General features: G+C 46.2%; 1 long non-coding RNA gene across 2 annotated transcripts in view; it reads right to left on the bottom strand.

The window, feature by feature from the left end:
- LOC110079281 (uncharacterized) overlaps positions 1-11,533 on the bottom strand; it is a 155,863-nt gene that overhangs the window by 54,367 nt on the left and 89,963 nt on the right. The window lies entirely within an intron of this gene.

Raw genomic sequence — 11,533 nt, 5'->3', positions numbered from 1 at the left:
GGATGGTGTTACACTTCTTTAATGTTGTTTTCAGTTTCTCTCATGAATAGCTAGAAGGAATGTCACCGCTAAGAATGATATTTTTGGATTTTTGGACTACAAATCCCTTAATTCTGCACTCTGGGAGCTCACCTGGGGAAAAAGACCTCAAACTGGACCTTGAGGCCTATCTCGGCCTAGCTTCCTGCTCAGAAAGAAATCTTCCAGCCCACACTGGGGCAGGAACAGGAAGCTTGAGTGAAGGCTAGGCCTAGCTAGGTCTCAGAGCCTTAGGGTTGAGGCCTTTCTCCCAGGTGAGCCACATTTAGGTGTCTGTAAGATGTCTTGTCTATCAGGTGGAGCTCTGAGAATGAATAATCATGCAAATTATAGTCCAAGAAATTTAAAAAATCTCATTCCTAGCAGCATCTTTATATATAAACTGGATTCCAGGATTTGGGGGGGGGGGAAGAGGATAATCCCTTTTTCTTCAAGATTCTCATCCATAAAAGGATTTGGTTGCGATAGTGGACATGCTGAAGTGAAACTTAAAATACCATCAGAAATGTAATTAGAAGAGTGGGAGAAGGGCCTTTCCAGAGCTTGGAAAAACCTGGAGTCAGCACAAACTGTCGCTTGCACGGAAGAGAACTGCTCTCTTCCTTATTCACAACCATACAGGCTGCCTCTACAGGGTGAGACACCTCAAGGAAGGATGTTGCAAGTTACTAAAGATTCCACACTTCATAACGAGAACAAGACAAGCTGTTTTTTCCCCCACCCGATGGTCTCTGCCTTTTGTACAAAACACCTCTAGTGCCCTTTTCCTCAGTAAAGCAAAGCCCACCAATGCATGCAAAGCCCACAAGGCTGGGGCAATGAGTTCCAATGAGGCGAGAAACCCATCCCATGCTTCCAAACCTTTACTCTGCCCAAAAATCGCAACAGCTGGCTGCAGCTTAATGTAGTTTGGCTACCCTCTTTTCCGAGGTGAAAAGTCATGCCTATAGGCTCAGGAAATTCTCTCCTCTCCTTGCCAGTCAAAGGAGGAAGGTTCATTATCCTTGCCTAGGGGGTGGGAGACATCTAAGGACTGACACTCTTGGCCCTCATTTTCATTTCCTGCTTATACTGAATGACTGATCTGTGAGTTTAGGAACACAGACGAAGCCATGATAAACGAGGTTTCCCCAAACACATCCCTTTCCAACTTCCGGTGGCTTAGGCAATTTCCTCCTGGGTCTCCTCAGAGCTCAGCTTTCTCCACTTTGGTTCCGATGTGACATTCGTTTCTGGCAATCACCAGATAATTAGCTCATTTCACCAACTCTGGCACTGCCTTTATTGATGTACATTATCCATGCTCAGCGGTAATGGATGATGTACATCATCTAATCGGGAGATTACAGCTTTATCTGCTTGACTCTCTCACTCATTTATTCTCCTTTTTTAAAAAGTGCATGGTTGTGTGAGAGAAAGCAAAATCTGATTAACAAGACTTCGTTTCTGCCTTGTGGCCATCTTTAGTTTTCGAACTTTTCTCCAATGGACGGAAGCTGAGATCTGAGTTCTACTTTTGGTTTCTAAGGGTGCTCTATTATCCTTGATACAAGTTCAAATGGGGATGATGAGCCTCAGAAGGTGGGGCTGCTTGGCCTCTCCTGAGATCACAAACCCACCTTCCGGTTTTCCCACAAGGCCATGGAAGCTGATGACTCCCAGGGCTGCTGCTCATGTGTGAATCTGCTCTGGGCTTCAATTTTGTGCTGAAATCTCTCTCTCCGCCCCCCCCCCAATTAAAATAGGTTTGCCACTTTGATGAACTCATTTAACATTTGGGCTCAAACCCAGAGTGGACTCCTTGCCGGGGAATTGGGAGTAATAAGCTTCTGCTGCCCAATGTCTCAGCTGCCTTCTTCGTGATGCCATCATTTGATGGTTTTGCAGGTTTCTTCTTTTTTGTTGATATTCTCCTCCTAAGCCTTTGTCACTGATAAAGAGAGCATCATGTTAAGCTACATTGGAGTTTTGGACTTTGGAACTGCATGCCACTGGGTTGTGGCCCCTGACAACATTTATGAAATTCAGTTAAGGTCTTGGTGGTTCGACAAAGCAGCCCCGCCTTGGAATTCAAAGCAAGGGAAGCGTATAACCCAGAGAGGCATGAAAGAGGGTTCTGTAATGCCTCATTCCCTCTGTTTTTTAATATTCAGGTTGTGTGCCTCTGGCGGGCCAGGATGCCATAAGACTCCCAAGGCAGAGCTGTCAAGAGCAGGCTTGTGGACAAAAGATCCATCATTTGGTGAATTATTAAAAAACAGCAACAACGCTTTGGCAAATATTCTGAACCCATCGTCCTTCTTTGGCGCGGAGTGGAGAAAAAGGAACTCAGGTATCTCAGGAAAATGCCTTATAGAAAGTTTGGCTGCACTCTATCCTCACTTGTGATGGGTTCAAATGAAACCCAGGCTTGAGGACTAGAAGCATGTCCCCCCAACCTCAACTTTCCTGGAAGGAAAGCTCTTTCTACTCTCTATGTTTGATTTGCATTTCCAGTAGCAGAAGCTGGAAGGATCCTACAATAACACATTGTTAATTTTCAAAAGCTCTCCCTACCGCTCTTTTTTGGTACAAACCTGGTGGCAGGTGCTGGGGAGGCTTGTGGGAAAAGCAAAGAGGGAGTCCCCCCCGCCCCCCACCTGTCTTCTTTGTCAAGGCATGCCTTGCGGGCAGCTGCTTTTTCCGTGGCATCTAATCCAACCTGTTCCTGAAACTCTGAGCCGGCTGGAGATTTATGATAAGGGCTGACAGAGAACCGGCAAAGTATCTCAGGCTTTCTTTGCCTCTACTTAAGGCTGCCGAGGAAGACAGAATAAAAGACAGGGGAGGACATGCTCAGTTATTGCCAATGAGCCCAAGGGCAAACAGAAAAAAAATATATAAGAGACAGCTGTGTTTGTGTATGTAGCTTTTTTTAAAAACACACACACACACTGATGAACAATATCTACTTTTAAAAACCCTGTGCATGGAATAAAGAAACTCATGCATAATTATTAGCTGTGTGTGGCATAAACAAGAAGTCAGCAGGAATCAGCAACAGGAAAGGTCAACATGGGGTGTGTATTGTGAAAGCTGTGCTACCAAAACTGTCAGCAAGAGAACCTTGTGGTTTCCCACGATATATCAGGAGGTGGACGGCAAGGAAAGGTTCGGCCGGAAGTACACGGGAAGAGTTTTCTCCCAGTGTTTTCTGTGTGGCTGGCTGCAAGACTTCACCAAGCAGGGGAATGGCCGGGGAACAGAGTTCCACACGGTCCCTTTTTGCACACATGTTCACGGGGTAACCTCCCTCAGACTTTAGAGGGGAAAGGGTCGTCATAACTCAGAATATATATATAAGAAAAAGCTGAGTTGTCCTTCCATGATCCAGATGCAAGAGCAGGGGATGATACTTTAAATATTGTGTGTCTTCAACTCAGCTCTGACTTATGGTGACCCTTTCCAAAGGTTTTCTAGGTAGAGAGGACTCAGAAGTAGCTTTCCTTTCCCTTCGTCTGGGACGGTGGGGGGATCCCTGGGACTCTGCAGCTGGCCCGAGGCCACCCAGGCTGGCTCTTCTCCTAAGAGGCACCAAAGGGGAATCGAACTCCCAACCTCTGGCTCTGAATCCGGAGACCAAATCTCCAAGAACAGAAGGCAAAAACACAGTATCTCATGTAAGATGGAAGATAGATGGATCTTGAGGTGTAGAAGAACAAAGAAGAGGTGTTCCGCCCTCATGATCACGAGAAAGAAAGGATGGAAGGCATGAAATAAAGCAGGCATGACATTTAACTTTATAAGATGACATTAAACTTTAAGAACAGTGGTGGGGAAGTTTGTATGTCCAGAGGCCGATTTGACATCCTGGGACCCTCTGTTGCAATTACCAACTTGTCAGTGATTGGGAAGGAAGGAAGGAAGGAAGGAAGGAAGAGAAAAAGAAAGAAGGAAGGAAGGAACTGCAAAGTGCCTAGGAGCTCATTTCTACTTTTGAAAAATGGGTAATATAGTTATTAAATTGTGAATGGAGGGTTTGGGTTTTTTGTTCACTTTTTGAAAAGGTGAATCTCTTCTCCAGGAGAGGTGCAGGATATGCAAACCCACCCACCCCTATTTTTTTCCTTGAAAAAAGGGGGGAAGGAAGGGATATCACTTGTGATCAGAGAAACAGCTTTGCAGATCTGCATGCTGTTTTTCTTTTAGAGGCTGGTGGGAGATTAAAGAGAAGAAGGCGAAGGAGCAATCAAAGACAAGGCATAGAAGAGCCAAGGAAGAGAGAGGGAGAAGCTACACGATTAAGAATGACGACGTGACCTCCAGCGCTGTAGGAATGAAACCTCTGGATGCATCTCGCTCTTTGTGGTTTGCAGACTGTTCCATAAGCAGCTTTTTGTAACTTGGAGAAATCAGTAAACACAGCGAGGCACACAAATATTCTCCCTAATTTGTCAGTGGGTTTCAAAGTGCCAACCTCCTCCGTCTTATGGTTGCAAAGCCGGTGTGAAATGGCAAACCGAGCTTTCCTGACTTCAATCTGATTGTTTGCTGAGGATTCATTATTTCTCTGCATTGAGAAGCGCTTCTGAGCAGACTGGCTCTTCAGCATTGCCGATGAATTTAAGAGAATAATGAATTTAAGAGAATAAATTAGAGACTTTAAGTGTTATTACCTTTATATGCTGTTTCCCCCTAGGATGTACGCAAGATGGACGGGCTCTCCCACAAGCCTTTTTCTTCTCACAACACCCCTGTGAAGTGGGCTAAATTGGGGGGCAAGGGACCAGCTCGCAGTCACTCAGTGGGATGCATGGACCAAGAAAAGTCAACACAAAGGTGCGTTTTCTCCTTAAAAATCTGTTTTCAAAGAACACGATTGAAAATCCCAACCACCAGCTAAAATGAAAATACGTAAGATCAGTGAAATCCAACCCTTTTTCTCACTGCCTGATTCAACTCCGAAACCCACTCCGTGCTGCGCTCCCATCCTTTTAGCCCAGGAGACCAAACTGGAAATGTTTTAGGGGAATCACACTCTATCCGTGCTTTCTGACAGCCTCCCAAATGTCAACCCCACCACTCTCTCAGTCCATTCCTTTCTTGAAGCCCCTGGTTGTACCGTCGGAAGCAGGTTTCTCTCAGCTCAAATGCCATCCTTCAGCATTTCACAACTGACTCTTTTGCTCTCAGGAGACGTACTGTTAGTGAAAATTCTGTGACATCCCTCCTGCTAGGCTTCAGAAGTGCTATGTAGCTTAAAGGTGGGATGCCACAGAATAGGCACAAATGGTCAGACTCCTGAGAGTTCAGAAATCCTGGCAAACCTTTTTCATGAAGGACATGGAGTTCCATCATGCACATGTTCTCTGTCATGCATACGTTGCTGCCCCAGATTTTCAGAGGGGTGTTTTGGGCCCTGGCAGGTAGGAAAGGGTGGCTAGTGAAATGAAGGCAGCGTTTTATAAATGAACATCACTGCCATTCTGTGAAAAACTCTGCAGCCTGAAGGATCTTCGGAGGAAAAACAAACAAAGAGGGGGAAAAAACCACCCAGGCTTTTTTCACAACCAGGCAGCAATCTTAGTGATACGTCTATCCTCCTCAAAAAACGTCTATTTCTACCACAACCCCCTGCTGGCTGTGTTGTCAAGTCTGCTGTTCACTGCCTGAAGTGTCTCCACGGGATGTTATTTTTAATTGCCCCTTCGGCTCAGTATTTTGACACTTTTATTGTGCACTGAGGTGCTGGGGTAGGGAGGAAGCCAAGTTGAGTCTTTTGGGGTTGAGTCAGCAGCCAGTGGTTAATTCCCCAGATTAGTTGATTTCCCAGCATCAAGGATTTTGGGCCGTGTCTCTGTAACAGATTGGGAGAGAGAGAGAGAGAGAGAGACCCAGATTTCCCCTCCAGCTAAGTTTCAGGGTGAGATTGAAGGTCGTAGCTCAGTCTACATGGCCTCCCCCTAAGCTCCTTGCATAGAAAAGTTAGCCATGTCTTTATATAAGCATTTCCTAAAGTCCAGCATTAAGGTACAGTATAAGAAAACAGGTTGGAAAATCTCTTATTTTGGGATTTGGAGTTAAAGGCTCTTAAACCAAAATCTGGGGTTTGGGGCACCTCTCGAGAAGGCAAAACTCGCTGGAAAAAAAAATACTGGGAGAGGTGCAAGCAGCAGGAAAAGAGGAGAACCTAATGTGAGATGGGTGGATTCACTAAAAGAACCCGCAATGACCTTGAGTTTGCAAGAGCTGAACAGGGCTGCTGAGAAAAGGATATTTTGGAGACTGCTGAAAGGAGTCGCAGGCATGCTGTGACATCATGAGCAGGTCATCCAATGGGAGGGAAGACAATGAGATAGCCAGGAGAGAGAGAGAAAGAGAAAGAGAAAGAGAGAGAGCATGTGTGCGTGGGTAGGGCACATCCACTTCTTTTGACGCCAGAACATGTCTGCATGAATCCAGCATACAGGAAATCAAGTCTGTTTCTCCACCTGTCAACCCCTTATTCCCAAAAGAAGGGACACCCCCCCTCCCGGAAGAGGTAAACAAATTAACACCGTAGAGGCACCTCATTTTTCATTTTCTTCTCCAGGAGAGCAAACTGGAGCTGACGATCACAGCTAATTAGAAACGGGACGGCTGCCAACCCTTCCTTCATGTTCTTCCCCTCAAACCCCATTGCCACCACCTTTGGTGCTTTGTTATAAGAGACATCAGGAAGCCTGTTATCCCACATGGCTTTGAGATGGATTGTGGGCTGAATCTCCCTCCTTTGAAAACTTAACTCTTTCTCTCTCTCTCTCTCTCTCTCTCTCTCTCTCACACACACACACACACACACACACGCACGCACGCACGCACACACACACACTCCCAGACACAATTCAACAAGGATAAACCCTGTTTCTATCTGTATCCTTAACTATTGCCTTTTACTCTGCATTTATCCTATCCTGTTCTGCTGCAGAAAAGGACACAACAGTTTAAAGAGGAGTAAAATCCAAAGTCTGGAATATAAGAGCCTGCACTGCGTTATTTATTACTTCTTGTTAGCCAGGTCACTATTAGGGTTATCGCTGCTCTCCATGCGACAGTAATCTGTTACAATGCCTGTTTTTAACGCATCATGCCTGTCTTGCCAGGAGAACTCAGAGAAATACTCTCTCGTTCCCCCTATTGGCCTCTTCTGATAATGCATCTTGGAAGTATTCATAAAAATGCAAAAGCAACATGTCCTTTCCCACTTAGGACTGATACTAGAATGGGATACAACCTGAAAAAAACATTGAAAATAAAAGCCTTTAAATAGTAACTTTTCAAAGGAAGCAGAAGTTACTTCTTTGAGGGTTGCAGATCCAACTTGCCCACGGGCATGATGGTGACCAGGTGAGCTGCTTGCTGGTAGAGCATTCTGTCCAGGTGCTGTGGAGTGGTTGGATCACTTCATGGTCCTTCATTTCAGAGAATCATAGAATAAATGAGTTGGACGGGGTCTATAAGGTAATCCGGTCCAACCCCTTGCTCAAGGCACGAAGCCAACTCAAAGCAGATCTGACAATCTGACAGTTGTTCAGTCTTCTCTTGAAGGCCTCCAGTGCTGAAGCGCTCACCAGTTCCCAGGGTCATGGGTTCCCTTTGTTGTACTGCTCTAACAGTTAAGATGTTTTTCCTGAGATTAAGCCTAATTCTGGCTTCCTGTCACTTGAGCCCATGATGACGTGTCCTGCACTCTGGATGATGGAGGACAGATCCTGTCCCTCCTCTGTAGGACCACCTTTCAAGTCTTTGAAAAATGCTCTCCTGTCTACCCTCCATCTTCTTTTCTCAAGGATAAACATGCTCAGTTCTTTCCATCTTTCCTCCCAAGGCTTGGTTTCCAGCCCCTTGATCATCCTTGTTGCCTTCCTCTGAACTTGCTCTAGTTTGCTGGCGTCCTTCTTAAAATGTGGTGTCCAGAACTGGGCAGAGAACTCCAGGTGAGGCTTAACCAGTGCCCAATAGAGGGGAACGAGTAGTATTTCACGGGATTTGGAGACGATATTTCTGCTAATGCAGCCTAAAATAACACTGGCCTTTTTTGCAGCCGCATCGCTCTGTGGGCTCATACTCAGCTTGTGATCTACAACAGTTCCAAGATCCTTCACACTCGTAGCATTACCGAGCCAAGTATCCCCCATCTTGTAACTGTGCATTTGGTGTTTCTGAATCTTCTTCTGGATCCTGGCCAGGCGGCCTTTCCAATCAAATACACCTTATCAAACAGAGGATGTCTTCTGGAATCCCATCAAGGAAGATATCTGGACTGCTCAGCACCTTCCCCAGTGTACCAGGGCCTTGGCAACTATTCAAAGATGGTCAGACATCACACCACCCCAGGGGTGTGGGCCACCTCTCTTCGGTGACCTCGGGATTCGCTGATGCTGCCATGCTCAGCTGGATGAGCATTTCTCTCACAACAGCAGCCTTTGTGCATCCTTTGCCGGCTCAAAATCTTAGCCCACTATTTTCCCCCCCTGTTCTGTACTTGTGGGGAAAACCTAGCCAAGGTTGCCTTGAAGGAGCGAGTAATCTGGGAAACAAGTTGCCCGCCAGATGGGAGAGATGCTGGACCATATGGAGGAGAACAGACGAGTGGGGAGGTTTAGCTGTTCTGAGACCAAGCTGAATCAGCAGCTGTTTGCCATCCCTGCTGAAAGGGGTCGGACCCTAGCCACGAAATGTAGGAAATGTGTGTTCGGGGGGGGGGGAGAAAGGGCTTAAGGATTGTGGGGGCACCTCCAATGTCAAGCTGGAACAGCGAGCGCCAAAAATATAAACCTTGCTAAAGACCCCCCCATGTTATTTAAAGTGTAATTGAAAAAAAAAAGATGATTAATTGCTCCCACACCATCTCACCATTTTTTAAAAAACATTACAAAACGTCTCCATGATTAAGAATAGAATATGCAAATGAAATTCTGGCAAAAAAATGGATGAAGGGAAGAAAGAAAGAGAAGGGGGTGGGGAAGGAACCTGTAAAAGAAATTCAGCTGCGATTACCGATAAGGCAAGGCAGAAAGCTGGAAAGCCACTGTAAAGGTAAAGGTAAAGGTTCCCCTTGACAATTTTTGTCCAGTCGTGTCCGACTCTAGGGGGCGGCGCTCATCCCGCTCTTCAAGCCATAGAGCCAGCGTTTGTCCGAAGACAATCTTTCCGTGGTCACATGGCCAGTGTGATTTAGACACGTAACGCTGTTTGCCTTCCCACCGAGGTGGTCCCTATTTATCTACTCGCATTTGCATGCTTTCGAACCGCTAGGTTGGCGGGAGCTGGGACAAGCGACGGGTGCTCATTCCGTTGCGTGGATTCGATCTTACGACTGCCGGATCTTCTGACCCTGCAGCACAGGCTTCTGCGGTTTAGCCCACAGCGCCACCACGTCCCTGGAAAGCCACTGAGCACCTCTAAATCCTCACAGAATTATAAAATGTGGAATGGGAGTCTGTGGAGGTCATCAACATCAACCCCCCCCCTCTGTGCTGAAACCTTTCGGCAACAATGCAGTTTGGCACCCTAACTGCTACACCAGCCAGCCGCTGCACATGGTAAGTTTGCAATCAATAAACTGGTAGCCATAGCGAGTTGATTCATTCCGGTGTCTGAGGTAGAAAACTCCAAGCACGGTGTGAGTCAGAAGCATGACAGTATGATTAATAGATTGAGCAGAGAGCAAAGAGTCATAAAAATGGCCACTAAACAGGATCAAAGTGTATTTCTCCTTTAGAGACTTAAGATAATTTTGTTCCTCTTTCTGGATATCCTAAGGTATCCAGCTTCAATGGCGTTAAAGTGTGGATGAGACCAATTCATGAGATGAGCGTGTCTGATGGCTATGATGCTCAATGGCTAGATGGAACCTCCAGGGGCAGGAGCAGTTTATCTGCTGTGGGACAAACCACAAGAGGTGGGGTCTTGGCTCCCATGCCCTGCATTATGAGCTTTCCAGAAGCATCAATTTTGTCACAGGGGTGGTGGGGGGGACCAGATGCTGTTGGCCTGATCCAATAAGTGCATATTAATCAACATTTTCTTAATGCCCGAAAAGGCTGGCTCAATCTGCCTAATGGTAGAGCTCACCCTGTGTAATAGGCATTGGCTGAATTTCTTGTTATTGGGTGAAAATTATCGGCCCCTTAGATGAGCCCCTTCCACATTCATCTTTATTTTGACTAGTTAGGAGTCTCCATCACCAACACAATTATTTCCAAATTAGACACTGCATGTGAATCCAGAGCTTTTATAAAGTCTAAAAACAAAACCTCAGAGAAAGAGAGAGAGAGAGAGAGAGAGAGAGAGACCATAAAAACTCATCCCCAAACCTTTCCAGTTTTATTCCCTTTAAATGCCTTTTTCCCCCACCACCATCTCAGTCCAGTTTTCACCAACATAACAATTCATCTCCCTGTGGAGATGCAGTAGATCAAAAGTAAAGGAGCATCTCCTCTCGGCTGTCTCCCTGCCTTTTCTTCGCAGCCAGACAAAATGCCACCACTTGCAGAGGTGGGTGTGTTCCTGTGTGTGACGGCAGAAGTCTCCAGGCCTGTGTGTACGGCATATTGTACATGAAGGGATGGGGTTTCTTACATGCCCCTTTGGCTGGGAAGGCAGGCTGTTTTGTGAAGAGTGGCTAGGGAGACCACAGCAGAATGCAAAGGACTCTCTAATCTATAATTCTTCTTCCCACCACGAAAAGTGACATCTCTTAGTGGAAGCCCACTGGCAGGGCACGACCGTAGGATCTTGGTCCTTGCCATAATCTGAGCGGGAGAGTAGTACCAGGGCCAAAATCTTTTCCTAACAGGGCTGTTCTGGGGGTTTTGCTCCCCCAGGTACCCAACAAGCCCGTATTAGACAGAGCGATGGACTAAGACTCTTAAATATCTCATTTAGCTTGAATGGCATATTAGGGCTGTTTTGAGTTAAATACATGGTTTAATAATTCTACAAGTAAGAAGGATCTGGGAACAAAGGCTGAAGATGAGCCCACAGGGTAATGTGGCTGCAAGAAAAGGCCAATGCGATTTTAGGATGCCTTAACAGAACTCTAGTCTCCAAATCCCACTGGCTGCTCGCTCCCCTCTATTGGGCACTGGTTTGGCCTAGTCTTGAGTCCTGGATCCAGTTCTGGACACTGCATTTCAAGAAGGATGATGACACACGGGAGCAAATTCAGAGGAAGGCAACAAGGCTGATGATCAGGGGACTGGAAGCCAAGCCCTAGGAGGAAAGACTGAAAGAACAGGGCAGGTTTAGCCTTGAGAAAAGAAGACAGAGGGGAGAGAGGAGAGCACTTGTCAAAGAGTTGAAAGGCTGTCATCCAGAGGAGGGGCAAAATCTGTTCGCGATCATCCCAGAGTGTAGGACACACAACCATGGGCTCAATTGACAGGCAGCCAGATTTAGAACAAATATTAGGAAAATTCCTAACTGTTAGAGCAGTACAACAATGGAAACCATGATCTTGGAAGGTGGTGAA

This window comes from Pogona vitticeps, chromosome 7 (genome assembly GCF_051106095.1).
Source record: "Pogona vitticeps strain Pit_001003342236 chromosome 7, PviZW2.1, whole genome shotgun sequence".
Lineage (NCBI taxonomy): Eukaryota > Metazoa > Chordata > Lepidosauria > Squamata > Agamidae > Pogona > Pogona vitticeps.
Note: the sequence above shows the minus strand (reverse complement) of the source record. Positions and strands in the feature narration are given on the sequence as shown.